At 50.5% G+C, this 14166-nt stretch overlaps 1 long non-coding RNA gene and 1 pseudogene across 1 annotated transcript; one reads left to right on the forward strand and one right to left on the reverse strand.

The window, feature by feature from the left end:
* Nucleotides 1-484: 484 nt before the first annotated feature.
* Nucleotides 485-8708, reverse strand: LOC120399971. Its single transcript, XR_005595434.1, has 3 exons — nt 8584-8708; nt 4357-4727; nt 485-2269 (listed from the first exon to the last, which is right to left on the reverse strand). It is a non-coding gene; the product is annotated as an uncharacterized LOC120399971 (long non-coding RNA).
* On the forward strand, nt 8187-13687 carry LOC120399965 (annotated as a pseudogene).
* The last annotated feature ends 479 nt before the right edge of the window (nt 13688-14166 follow it).

A 14166-nucleotide genomic window follows, 5' to 3' on the forward strand; every position in this document is an offset into this window, starting at 1 on the left:
GGTGAGATCACACTTGCTTCAGGGAAACTTGTGCCCCAGGAGGCACAATCAAGGAGCTGTGCTTAAGCTCCAGTTAGTGAGGGATGGGGCTGGTGGGCAGGGGTGGGGGAATGGGACGGGGCGACTGCAATTTTGGCTAGGTGGTGAGGAAGGAAGGCTTCTTGCCGCTTTCCTCTCCCGCACTGGACAGTCCAGTCTGGCCCTATGATTGCGTACCTGATGTCGCTAAAATTAACTGATTGTACAAGGAAGGTATTGCATGAAAGCATGTTTCTGAAGCAGAGATACCGGTTCCTTCTGAGGCACTATAATGAATGAAAACTGTTGCCGCTCTCAGGAGATTAAGAGAAGAATGAAAATAGCTAAATAAACTGTGTCAGCACCGTGAAGATCCAGATAATCAGAGCAATCGCAGTCTGCGAAGTTTTGGTAACACTCACAGTCACGTTTCCCAAATTTACAGGAACTCTTAAATTCACCAGGAGTTGTACGGGTGCCCTGTACAATTAACGGGGACAGCTAGGCCCCTTAGAACGCGCTCCACAACAGTCACTAGGCGGGAAGCCCCCTAGGTTAGCCAATGGGAGACGCTGACCAGAGGGGGGGTGTGCTAAGCTCTGCCCCTCTGTCAGAGATAGGTGCCGAAGTCCAGGTTGAAGGTCCCAATGATTGTTCCGTTGTAGATAAACACTGGGGTAGGGCCCCCATGGGTGAGCTGGGAGACCCCGGGACCAGTCCCCCTGCTCCAACGTCTCTTGCTGTCTTTATCCAAAGTGGAACAGATTTCAACAGGAGAGACTGAGGGAGCCTCATATCAGAATATCCCAGAACTCAGTGATTAGAGAACTCTCCTGAGAGATGGGAGAACCCTATCCAAATGCTTTCTCCCTCTCTCGCAATGAGGTGGGAATTGAATTGGGGTCTCCCACATTCTAGATGGGTGCTCTAACCAATAGGCTAAACGCTATAAGGTGAGCACCTCCTCTTCTGGCCAGATTTTGAAGGGGGCCTACCGGACTGGGACCCGGACGGCAGCTGAGTACTTGTCTTCTTGTGATTCGTGAATTGCTCTGGGGCTTAGGCAGGAGACGGTTTCCTGGATAGCTAGAGCAAGGCAGCAAAGTGCATGCCCAGAGGGAGAAACCTTGTGCCAAGGGAACTTTTACTCTACACAAGGTAAGTGCTGAGTGACTTTAGGCACCTACCGACTTCAGTGGCAGTTTTGTGGCTCACAGTGGAGGCAAAACTGGGACTTAGGCGACTAAATCCAAGAGTTAGGTGGCTAAGTCTGTGGTTTAGACACCTAAGTACCTTCATGGATCCCACTCCCACTGACAGGGCCAAGGCTAGAACCCATTTTACCTGACTCTTTGGCCTATCCTATAATCCCAAAACAATCCTTCTTCCTAGGAAAGCGAAACTCCCTCAAAACCAGCAAGTTTCACCTCACCTCGTAAATAATTTATATGGGATGAAGTGAACTGAGAACCAGTCCCCTGTGCTGACTGCTAGCCTGCATGCTGATCAATTATTTTAAGACACCAGTAGAGGCTAATACAGACTCATTAATCCTCAGTGATATGCTTAATAATCAAATGCATTTTTTACATTAAGAGTCAAGGACAAGCCTATAACATTAAAATGAAAGGCATCCGGAAGCACCATGCTTTTTGAAGCCTTAACCAAATATTCTTCTGATTCCTTTGGATTCGGTTCTTAGTATGACTGAGCTGGATTTTTAATACATAGTGGTTTGCCGCTGCTGTGTCTTGCCTAACACCACCAAGTGTTGTTGAAGCAGTGTTATTATGGTGAGGCAAATAACAGTATAAACAGCACCTTGTTAATACACAGATACTCTCCCTATGAGGTATCTGTTCTTCTTGATGTGGGCATGTGGCACTCAGTCAGGCAGATAGAAGCTATGTAGGTTAATCGACAGGTTAATTGACCACTGGGTGTCTTCTAAGTCAAAGTCATACTGTATCTGTTTGGTTTACCAACACCTCCAACTTTCAATACAGCAGAGATTCTCTCTCTCACCACGGAAGAGTGAGCTGGATTCTCCACTGCCTCATGCCTGAACAACAGAGCCCCCTGCTAAGTTCCAGCTGAAGATGCGTTATTGTTGGTGCTGATGCACGAGGCAGAAATAAGAGTTTGATTTTCAGACGTTGTACTGAACTGAGCTTGCAGTGCCATCTTGTTTCACTTGTAAACTGCGTGGGGCTCCCTCAGTCTCTCCTGTCAACCTGTAAACTGAGCAACCCTGGAAATAATTGAGGGGAAAATTATATGATGCACAAAGATGTCATTTTTCTGACCCTTGCTACAATGTTTAAAATAAACTTTTTAATTATAATTATCCATAACATTAGCTGGACTCTGGGCCAGCTCCCCAGCTGGTGTAAATGGTGTACACCAGCGCAGGTGCTGGCCCATAGATGGCAAATATATATATCTACAGAGACAGATTACAAGTGATTTCCCCATCACCTTGCTTTTTAGCTTTAAACAAACACCAGTAACATAATCAGGGCCGAATTGTGGCTAGCCCTGTGCAGGTCCCCAAGGGTGAAGGGGCAAAGAGTCTCCCTAGCGCCCGGCTGCAGCGACCATCCACAATGAGTTTGTAGAGTGCAGCCACAGTTCCTGGCTAGTGTGGCCCACATAGCTAGCCACATGGGACTGTGTGCCCCTTCCCTCCCTCCCGTGGCACAGGATGGGGGAGAAGAGAGCATGCTGCATCCTTTATCAAAGGTTGACCGTGCTGTTGCATCAATGTGCCCTGCCTTGGAATCTCTGGGGGATTCTGCCTGAGTCAACTAAAATTCCTCCCAGGCTTCTCCTGCATTCTCTCTCTCGTCTTCAGTCCCACAGTGAGCACGACATCTGCCCCAGGTTCCCCTTCCAGCATCTGTGGTTTGGTAATCACATCTTCCTCTTTTATTAAATGTTTTTCTCTTCCTTGTTTGCAGTGTTGTTGTAGCTGTGTTGATCCCAGGATATTAGAGATACCTTTTATTGGACCAAGTTCTGCTGGTGAGAGAGACAAGCTTTCGAGCTACACAGATTTCAGAGTAGCAGCCGGATTAGTCTGTATCTGCAAAAAGAACAGGAATAATCGTGGCACCACAAGTACTCCTGTTCTTTTTGAAGCTACACAGAGCTTCAGGTGTGGAAAAGGTACTGAGAGGGTGACAGCTAAAATACAAGGTGGCATAGATTGTTTAGCATAACTAGTTAACACAGGCTGTAAGAGGCTATGCAAAGTGAAGTAGCCTGTTAAACAATTCTGCAGTCATAGAACAAAAAAAAAGGGGGGGGGCTGTGAGTTACAGACTATTGTAATAAGATATAAATCCAGTGTTGTTATTAAGAGCATGATTTTTAGTGTCTAGCAAAGTTGTGAATTTAAGCTCCCAGGCTCGTCTTGAAGGTGTCATGCAGGTTTCCTTTGAGGACAATGTCAGAATTGGAGTGATGGTTTTGTGAAAAGTGTTCACCCATTGGTGATATGGTGTTTTTGTCTTTTATCATTTTTCTGTGCGAATTCTTTGTTGCTTTTGAAACACCCTTTGGAGATGGGGGGAAAACGGACTATACACCGGGAAACCAGTGAAACAGAGAGCTGTCAAAATGCACTAAGTAAATAATGGGACAAAAATAGAGAGATTATTTATTTTCTCTAATCTCTTTTGGGTAATTTTAGGTAGCAATAATAAGTAAAACAGTTTCAGAAAGAAAGAATTTTTAAATCAAGTTTCTCTTTATGCATCAATAGATAGGATCACTTATTAGGAAAAAATGTCTCTGGATGCTGTCAGCTGACAAGAATGTCCCTGTTCTATGGTCCATCATGCTTAGGGGGAAGACAGGCTATGTCTAATGAAATGCTTCCCTAAACATGGCCACTAATATACGGTAAGTGATAGTTTTCTCCCCCTCCTTAGTGCTCCTTTTGTCTCCTTACCCAACACTTGACTTCATGCCATCTCTATCCCCCTCACTCCTTTGTTGACTTGGAAGATCTTTTCTCCTTTATGCAAAACAACTTCCTACTCCTCCTGCAAATCTCTCCTTAAAAACCACTTCTCTCGGTTAGCCTTCCACTGTTGCCCCCCCCCCCCTTCATTGTTGCCTGCCTGTTTCCCATGCTGGATCTTAACTGTTTGAATTGCTTTTGTGTCAGTGAGATTGTTAAGGGTCTTGGCCTCCTTATGTGTCAATAACATGCAGCAGGCACCTATAGTGCTATATAAATAATGAACACAACAGAGTACTTTCTGTGCATCCTTTTTAAAACGAAATGTAACCAACTGCAATATGGTATAAAGTAGAAGTGTTTCCACTCACCTTTAAGACTGTGAAACAGTTTAATCCACAATAAAGATGCTTCTCAGCAATAACAGGTGTCAGGATCCTTAGTCCTCAGAACTGGCCTGCTGATTCTCTGGTTTGCTTTTCAATTGCAAGGCGGAAGAATGATCCCCAAATATAAGCATTTCTCCTCTGAGTGTAAGTTAATTTTTGTCAGCCAAGACAGAGGATTAGGGTCTCAGTGTCATTCATTTCCATATTCATAGTTCTGCCTGGTCTCATAACAGAGCTTAAGTCAGCAGAAAGCAAGAAAAATCTTGTGGCCTTTGAAGTCTGTAGCATGGGGTCCTGCAGTATTCTATCATGTTCTCTTTGTTCCAAGAATGTTTAATACTATTGCTCTCCACCTAAAGAAATTTTCATTAGGTTCTCATGTAGTACTAATGACCTCTGACCTGACCCCATACACAGAGCGAGTGACGGCCTAGCCAATATATAAGGCTTTTCTTTTCACTTCCTATCCTCAGGTTCTCTCTCCAGTGCCAGCTCATCTGACTATTTCAAGAGCAGCAGTATGTTTTAGAACTTCATGGAACTTTTGAACTTCCCATGAATCATTTGAAAAGGGCCGCAGACTTGTTTCACAGATCCCTTTCCTACCACACTTCGTTTAATATTTACTACAGTTCTCTCACTAGTCTCAAGTTCAAGCGATTTCTCTCCTCTCCTCCATTAGCATTTGTGAGCCACCATGGCTGAAGTATTATCTTTTATTGGACCACTTTCTGCGTGTGAAAGAGAAAAGCTTTTGAGCTTGCAGAGAGCTCTTCCTCGGCTCCGTGTAGCTGGAAAGTTTCTCTCTCTCACCAACAGAAGTTGGTCCAATAAATGATATTACGTCACTCATGAATATAATGGGTCCAGCACAGCGACAACAACACAGCAAACTTTGTTTGTACTTTTTCTTAGTTTCCTCCCCTTGAGATTAGCTTTGCGGTGCGCAAAATGACACATTACCACCACATTACCTGATCCTTTTGGCAAATCTTCTCTGGTATTTGTCACCAATGTGATTTCAGGAAGAGAGAGAACCGAACATGCAAACACAGGTCTTCGGAAAGAGAGAAGCACCTGCCCACAAAGAGAGCAAGAGAGACATGGAGAACTAGAAAGGGAGGGCATGCCTATGGAAACAGATGCAGAAAATGGAAGGGGAGAGTATACCAAAGGGGAACATACAGGCCCGTACAGAAAAAGCAAGAGAGGGAAGGGAGGAGAGACTACAGGAGACAGTGAACTTCCAAGAAGAGAAAAATGCATCTGAGCATACAAAAGAGCCAATATAGGGATGAAAGATCAAACATGGAATAAAAGCAAGTGCAAGTAAACAGAGGAGATGGAACCAATGGCTAAATTTCTCCACAAAATAGGTGTAAAGAGAGGTGCACCCAACCCCAATCCAGGAAAAGACTAGGGGTCTATCTTTCATTGTAAACAGGTCTTTTGAAGCATCCTGCCTTTCATGACCAAGGTCAAGGCTAAGGACAGGAAAACCCTGCCCACTCTGGGGGTGGAGCTTCCCCGGGCTCTGCCTATAAAGTCTGAGCAGGGAGGCGGCTCTTTTGTTTGCTAAGAGGGGGGGGTGTTTTTTCTTTTTTGAGAGGTGGTGATACTGGCCCAGGATTGCTTGGGATCGTTGGAGAGGAGGATGAGCTGGTTGGAATGCCTGCTCCAAAATATTGGGGGTAGGCTGGTCAGTGTCCTTGGCAATGAATGAGATGGCCACCTGGTAGCCCCCAAGAGGTGGAGGAAAGGGTCCCCCTACCCACTCAAGCTAAACAGCAAGTGATGGACTAAATGGGGGAGCAGAAGGCTGGCTTTATGCTTAGGTAATAACAAGGGGATTAGGAGAACCAGGTGATGTGAGAAGCACTGGAGGCTGAGGTGCATGGCTTTGGGGTGCCATGAGGTAGCTGAGGCTGATTTGTGAAGGCACCATTGGGGTCTGGGATGGTGGAGGTAGCTGGGGGCCAAAGAATGGCTGAAACCACCTGGGAGTATGTATTTGGGGGGGGGACAAGGGGTGGCTGAGGTGCTGGGGGACACTAGGGACTTGGGGGTAGCGGGCACCAGGGGAGATGGTGTCTAGGAGGCAGGGGAACTGGGCTCAGGGACCTGGTAGCCTGCAGTACCCTGGTTTGGTAATGGGGTGTGGGCAGCCTGTGCAGAAGGTCCCAGGGCATCGCTAGGGGTGGAGAGTAGCAGGGCATCAGAGGTGTGGGGCTGGGGTCAGGGGGACCTGGGTGTGGGGGGTGTAAGGTCCCCCAGTGTGGGAAAAGGCAGAGCAGAGAGCGAGTCCCATGACTGGGTCAGAGAGGGGCAGGTCTGCTGAAGTTGGGCAGGGCAAGTTAGTGGAGCTGGGGAGGGAGCAGCAGGGCTGGGGCTAACATTACTGAAACAGTAAGATGTGGGAGGGAGATTGCTAGGTCCCAGGGCTAACATTACTGAAACAGGAGGTAGTCTGGCTGGGTCCCTGGTGCCAGGAGGAACGGAGCTGGGTGCTGGGGGGATCCTGAGTGCAGGGGTTAGTTGGAGACTGGGGGAGCAGTAGGTCCTTGGTGCAAAAGGGCTGGGGTAGGGGGTCCTGAGCTCAGGGGTCCTTGGTGCAGGAGGGCTGATGTGGGGGTTCCCAGGGGAGCTCAGGGGTCCTTGGTGCAAGATGGCTGATGTGGGGGTTCCCTGGGAAGCTCAGGGGTCCTTGGTGCAAGATGGCTGATGTGGGGGTTCCCAGGGGAGCTCAGGGGTCCTTGGTGCAAGATGGCTGATGTGGGGGTTCCCAGGGGAGCTCAGGGGTCCTTGGTGCAAGATGGCTGATGTGGGGGTTCCCAGGGGAGCTCAGGGGTCCTTGGTGCAGGAGGGCTGGGCTTGGGGGTCCCGGGGGAGCTCAGGGGTCCTTAGTGCAGGAGGGCTGGGCTGGGGGTCCCGGGGGCGCTCAGGGGTCCTTGGTGCAGGAGGGTTGGGGTGGGGGTCCCAGGGGTCCTTGGTGCAGGACGGCTGGGCTGGGGAGGTCCCGGGAGCTCGGGGTCCTTGGTGCAGGAGGGCTGGGGGTCCCGGGAGCTCGGGGTCCTTGGTGCAGGAGGGCTGGGCGGGGTCCCGGGAGCTCGGGGTCCTTGGTGCAGGAGGGCTGGGCGGGGGTCCCGGGGAGCTCGGGGTCCTTGGTCCAGGAGGGCTGGGCGGGGGGGTCCCGGGGGAGCTCGGGGGTCCTTGGTGCAGGAGGGCTGGGCTGGGGAGCCTGGGGTCCTTGGTGCAGGAGGGCTGGGCGGGGGTCCTGGGGTCCTTGGTGCAGGAGGGCTGGGCTGAGGGGTCCCGGGGGAGCTCGGGGGTCCTTGGTGCAGGAGGGCTGGGCTGGGGGGTCCCGGGGGAGCTCGGGGGTCCTTGGTCCAGGAGGGCTGGGCTGGGGGGGTTCCGGGGGTCCTTGGTGCAGGAGGGCTGGGCTGAGGGGTCCTGGGAGCTCGGGGGTCCTTGGTCCAGGAGGGCTGGGCTGGGGGTCCTGGGAGCTCGGGGTCCTTGGTCCAGGAGGGCTGGGCTGGGGGTCCTGGGAGCTCTGGGGTCCTTGGTGCAGGAGGGCTGGGCGGGGGTCCCGGGGACGCCGTGGGGCAGGGGACAGCGGAGGCAGGGTCTGCTGCTGCTGCGGCCGCTCCTGGGCAGCGCGGGAGCCGCGCTTCGCCGGGCGGGCGCTAGGGGTCCCCCCTCCATCCTGCGCGGGGCCCGGCAAGCGCCTCCCCCGGAAGCGGCGGGGGGGAGCCCGGCGAGGGGGCCGGAGAAGCGGGGCGAGCGGCGGCGGCGGCGGTGGCGGCAGCAGCAAGATGGCGGCCAAGTCGGACGGCGGCGGCGGGGCGCGGGGTCGGCTTCGCCCAGCTGCACAACCTGGACGAGGCGGCGGCGGCCGCGGCGGGGGCGGCGGCGACGGGGCGGACGAGCAGGGCGGCAGCAGCTCCTGCACATCTGCCACTGCTGCAACACCTCGTCGTGCTACTGGGGCTGCCGGAGCGCCTGCCTGCGGAGCCTGCTGGGGCGCGCCGGGGGCCGGGCCGGGGGCGGCGGCGGGGGCACGGACCCGCTGGCCCCGGGCTCCTCCTCGAGGGGCCGCCGCACTCCCGGGGGCCCGGCGGCGGGGGCGGGGGCGGCGGCGAGCGGCCGTGGCTGGACTGCCTGTGGATCGTGCTGGCGCTGCTGGTGCTGCTGGGCGACGTGGGCACGGACCTGTGGCTGGCCCTGCACCACTACGGGCGGCGGGACTACGTGTGGTGCGGCCTGACCCTGGCCTTCGTGCTGCTGCCCTCCGTGCTGGTGCAGATCCTCAGCTTCCGCTGGTTCGTGCAGGACTACACGGGCGGCGGGCTGGGCGCCGTGCAGGGCCTCAGCAGCCGCGGGCCGCCCATGATGGGCGCCGTCGGGCGCCGGCCGGGGGCCGCCGGCACCGCCACCCCGGGGGCCCAGCGCCTCTGCCGGCTCTCCGTCTGGATCTGGCAGGCCGTCATCCACCTGCTGCAGATGGGACAGGTCTGGAGGTACGGGGGGGGGAGGAGAGAGAGAGAGGGGGTCGCCCCCCACCAACACCCACACACATACACTGCGGGGAAGGGCTTGCAGAAGGGGGTCAGCCCCCCACGCACACGGGAGGGGGAAAGGCCTGGGGAGGAGGGGTCACCCCTGCACCTACACGGGGAAGGGCTTGAGGATAGGGGTCACCCCTACTTACATTGGGGAAGGGCCGAGGGGAGGGGGTCATGACCCCACTTACAGTGGGGAAGGGCCGAGGGGGAGGGGGCGTCATGACCCCACTTACAGTGGGGGGGAAGGGCCGAGGGGGAGGGAGCGTCATGACCCCCCAACACATTGGGGAGAAGGGCCGAGGGAGGGGCGTCGCGGCCCCCAACACATTGGGGGAGAAGGGCCGAGGGGGAGGGGGCGTCATGACCCCCCAACACATTGGGGGAGAAGGGCCGAGGGGGAGGGGGCGTCATGACCCCCCAACACATTGGGGGAGAAGGGCCGAGGCGGAGGGGGCGTCATGATCCCCCAACACATTGGGGAGAAGGGCCGAGGGGAGGCGTCATGACCCCAACACATTGGGGAGAAGGGCCGAGGGGGAGGGGGCGTCATGACCCCCCAACACATTGGGGGAGAAGGGCCGAGGGGAGGGGCGTCATGACCCCCCAACACATTGGGGGAGAAGGGCCGAGGCGGAGGGGGCGTCATGACCCCCCACACATTGGGGGGGAAGGGCCGAGGGGGTGGGGGCGTCATGACCCCCCACACATTGGGGGAAAGGGCCAAGGGAGAGGGGGAGTCACGACCTCCCCCCACACATTGGGGGGAACGGCCAAGGGAAAGGGGGAGTCACGACCTCCCCACACACATGGGGGGGGGAGGCCTGGGGAGCAGGGGTGTCATTCCTACACATGCATACAAGGGGAGCAGCAGGTGATGGGCCTGGGGAGAGATGGGGAAGGGAGGATTATGGGGGTAGAGGTGACTCCCAGGCAGAGGAGATGATGATGATGTGGGGTGGAGGTCATTCCCGCACAGGGAGAAAGAACTCTGTTGTATTGCTCCTGTGCCAGAGGGGAATGTTCCATGAAACATAGCTGGGGTTGGGAGGTGAAACTGGTCAATCCCCACCAGGGTTAGCTCAAGGTATGGGGAAAAGCAGTCCCCACCACATATGGACATAGTTTGAATGGATTATGTGGTGTAAATAGGGATTAGCACATTTCTGCCCCTGGGACAATTTCTGGGCCTGGATCTGGGATTGGGGGGAGAAGTGGGTTCACATCCTTACCTGCATTCAGGGTGAGCTCTAGGGTATGGGTCTGCAAGTAAGGGAAAGAGGGGAAGATGTATCCCCCAGGGTTAGTCACACTCAGCAAAGAGGGGGAAGCGGGTCGTTATTTGGAAGAGGGAAAAATGTAGTGAGATGTCCTGGATAAATCTTTGGTAATAGGAGAGAGACACCACTTCAGCAGGTGTAGGGGAATTGGGGAGTGTTTTTAGATCTCTGGTGTAAGGGACTAGAGGTCAGAGATGGGGTTTGTTCCCTAGAGGGAAGCTATGGGTGTGTGTGTGGGGGGGGCGAGGAGGTGAGAAGGTAGGAAAGACTATTCAAGGGAAGGATTTGGATAGCAGGGGAAGCGGGGATAGGGAAAGGAAAATTTCCAGGGTTGGAGTGGAGGTAACTGTTTTGGGGGTGAAATCTCCGGGATGACTTTGGAGGTCAGCATACCCCCAACAAAAATTTGGGAGGGAGCATGAAGGGGTTCCCTAGAATGAGCTTGTAAAAATGAACTCCACAGAGATAGGATTTTGGGGAAAGAGGTGATCTAAGGATAATTGTACCGAGCTATTTTGCTACATGTCCTCTAGGACAACTCTGTGTGTATGGAAAGGGGAGACTTCAGAAGTGAGGCTGGAGGATGAGAGGCATGGATGAGAGAGGATGGCATGAAATCCCCAAGTTGAATGCGGAAGTAACAAGCATCCAGATCACAGACAGTATTTGGGAAGGAGATTTGGAGGAATAGGGGTCCGATAGGGCAAACAAATGGTTAATTTGGCCTCTTCACATATTTTCCAGAAGAGGCTAGATATGTGGGAAAAACTAATGAGACATTTTATGTGATGGGGCACAGGGGATTCAAAGGGCTTGTTGCTGATGGGGTTAATTTTATCCCTGCACTGAAATCTCCAGGATAAATCCTGTAGATAAGACATCAAAATGGATTTTAGAGGATTGTATTTTTGTTGGGATGAGGGGGAGGAGGCAGCAAGGGCTGGTGAGATAGAAGGCAAGTATTTTGTGGATGATGATGTATGAGTAATTGAAGGGGTTAATTTTGCTGCTAAATGAAATTTCTGAAAAAGTGGCTGAAGTTGAGATGGAGACAGCACGTTTGAGGGGGTTTGATGTTTCTTCTTAGCGTAAAAATCCTGAGGTAAAATGGAGATAGCACAGCAAAGACATTTTTTTTTTTGAGGAGGGGGGCAGGGAGGAATGTGTGGGAAGGTTCTCTGGAATCGCTACCTAGGAAATAAGCTGGTGAAATCATGCAGTGCAACAAACAACATTTCTGTTCTGTTGTCTTTTCAATGTCATTTGCACTTATTTAAGACACATTCCCCCTCAATGGTTGTGGATATTTTTGCAGCCATGTCTAGGATGCGTGGGTGGGGATGTGTTAGGAGGAAGAATCAGTTCACAAACCTTTTCGCCTCCTTCCGCCAGCTGTTATCCCCAAATGCAGATCACATCGGCAGAAGCAGCTTGGTGCAGATGCTCCTTTGGCAAATTGGGGGTCTCTCATCATGCAGCCAAGCAAAATAAGCGATTATGTATTAAAACCAAATCCACAACACATTTGAGTGAACAGTGGGGGAAAAAAAAACAAACTATGCTGCTTAGAGGCTCTGGTTGTGCATGGAAGAGATGATGTGTGTGTGGCTTCTATGAAGAAAAGAGGCTTAAGTTGCCCAGATTTAGCAGTGACTTTTCACTGCAGAGGAGGATTTCAGTGCTGGGAATGTGCAGGGCTGGGACTGCTGACACAGGGACTGGGAAGGGGCTCTCCAGACCAAGTCACGTTAACTGAAATAAGAGAGCTCACTGTGATCCTGCCTATTACCTGAATCACATTCAGATCTTGCTAAACAGTGCAGTGGACTGAAGCTGGATCTCAGTGTCTGACTTAAGAAAGCAGAGAGAGCTACGAGTGAAGGAATTTGTGAACTAACCATTGTGACTATTTCGAGGGTGTTTTTACGCTTCTGGCATGGCTGTTGCGACTGTCATGAAAATTAATCTTGAATGCAGTGATGGGACTAATACTGGAAAGCACTATTTTAGCAGTATTTGCCTGCAGCTAAATCGTTTCATGCTGGTAAGAAGTTTATGTTAAGGGAGGGAGCGGGGCAACTTAAACAATGTAGGATCAGAGTATGATGCGCTGGGCTTAGGTTTCTTCATGAGAATGGATATGAATTGTGCAAATACAGTACGTAGTAAGATCAAAAATAAATGTTGTGCAGAAACTATCTGTTGCCCTGCAGCATGGAGGATAGGGGGAGTAGTACTGAATTGTATAGAGATGCCGTTCTGAATTTCCCAGGGCTCTTTCTTGGTGAATGTCACATAATTTGTATTTAATATGTGGGGATCAAATATGGTTTGTCATCCTATAGGGACTTCCTTTCCTAAACATTGATGAGACTTGCAAATAAAAAGATTCATAGCTTAAAATTCCTACAGCAAGCATACAAGCTTCTATTAGAATGAATCTGTTGGGTTTTTTTGGGCGGACATTGGAGCATTAATATCTCCATTATGTCTTGGAATTGTGGAGGCAGTATCTAGCAGTTTCAGTACAAATGAGGGAGGCCTTTTTGGAGATTTGTCCCTTATTTGGTATTTTTGTACTTGCAAAATCACATGCAGAATTTAGGCTTTGCCAAGAGAGGTTAATGAAAGCGTTGATGGGAGATGGATTAATTTGGATTTCCAGATTCACTCAGTTTGCTTCTTGCTAATATTTTTATTGTCCCAATCATTGCATGAGCAATATGGTTTTAAGCTCGTATCATTACAAATGTGCTCATGTAGCTATTTCTACCTTATTTTAACAGTCTACAGTTTTTACTTTTCATCTTAATTTCTTAGGTAATCTTGAAGACTAGAACATTTCAGCCAAACTGTTGAAGTAAAGGATGCCAGTCATGCATATTATGCTCTTTTGTGCTTCAGCACTACAAAACTGCAGAAGGGATGTTCATTGAGGAAGAATGTTGCAGTGCTGTGGTGTTACTTGAAATAGACTGGATGCAGGGTTATGCAGGGTTGCCTTTAAAACTTCCCAGGGTTGTTGCTTCCACTGAAGTCATTCATCTGTGTAAATTAAGGAATAGACATTTTGACTTGAAATATTTAGCATCTTGGCTAATTAGCTGTATTAAAAGTGCTCAACAATATTATTTTTGTATCTGTACCTCTTTCTAATCACTGTTGCAAGTAGGTTAGTGGGTCATGATTGCATTCCTTAAAATGTACAAGGTTTAGTGTGTAAACTGTGAAACTTCATGTAGCACTATACTATTAGGTTAGATCTAGGAATATACCAGTAAAGTCCAATGGAATAAGAGTAACCTGAGACTGACAGGTCTAAAATGAAAGCTGATCAGTTGAAAATCCTATTCCATTGTATCTCACAGAAATTCTCAGAAATGTTACCTTACATGTAATGCATTCAAATAAGTTTTTAAAACAAGAACAATAAATGTACATGTTATGAAGAATACTGGACTGTAAGAAAACCTTGTGGTCCTCTTTCCCTTGACATTAAAAATTTATGTTCTACATGTGTTATGTAATCCCACAATCGCGGTAAAGACTTGACTGTTTTCTTCACTAGTTGATATACCAAATGTGGGAAACTCTCATGTTTTGCAGAAGGTTGTGTGGGATATGGAAAGATAAATATTATTTGCATAGGTTATCAAACTAATCTATCAAGGAGCTAAGTTTATGCTTCAACAGTTGGTTTAAATGGAATATTTGCTGTTAATGTGTGCATGATAAATGAGGATTGTTTTAGTTACATTAGAGAATTTTGCTCTAGAATTAGTAGTGTGACTTAAACACTCGCTATATTCAGGATACAGTGGATTAGAAGTGTTTCTAAATTATGTCTGCAACTCCTGGGCTTTTAGACCATGTCTGGGTTGTTTAAGATGGGAAGATACCTATCTGTCAAACGACCGGGTAGCTGGAAGTACCCATCCATGAATCTTGTCTGA

The sequence above is a fragment of the Mauremys reevesii genome, linkage group 3 (assembly GCF_016161935.1).
Source record: "Mauremys reevesii isolate NIE-2019 linkage group 3, ASM1616193v1, whole genome shotgun sequence".
NCBI classification, from domain to species: domain Eukaryota; kingdom Metazoa; phylum Chordata; order Testudines; family Geoemydidae; genus Mauremys; species Mauremys reevesii.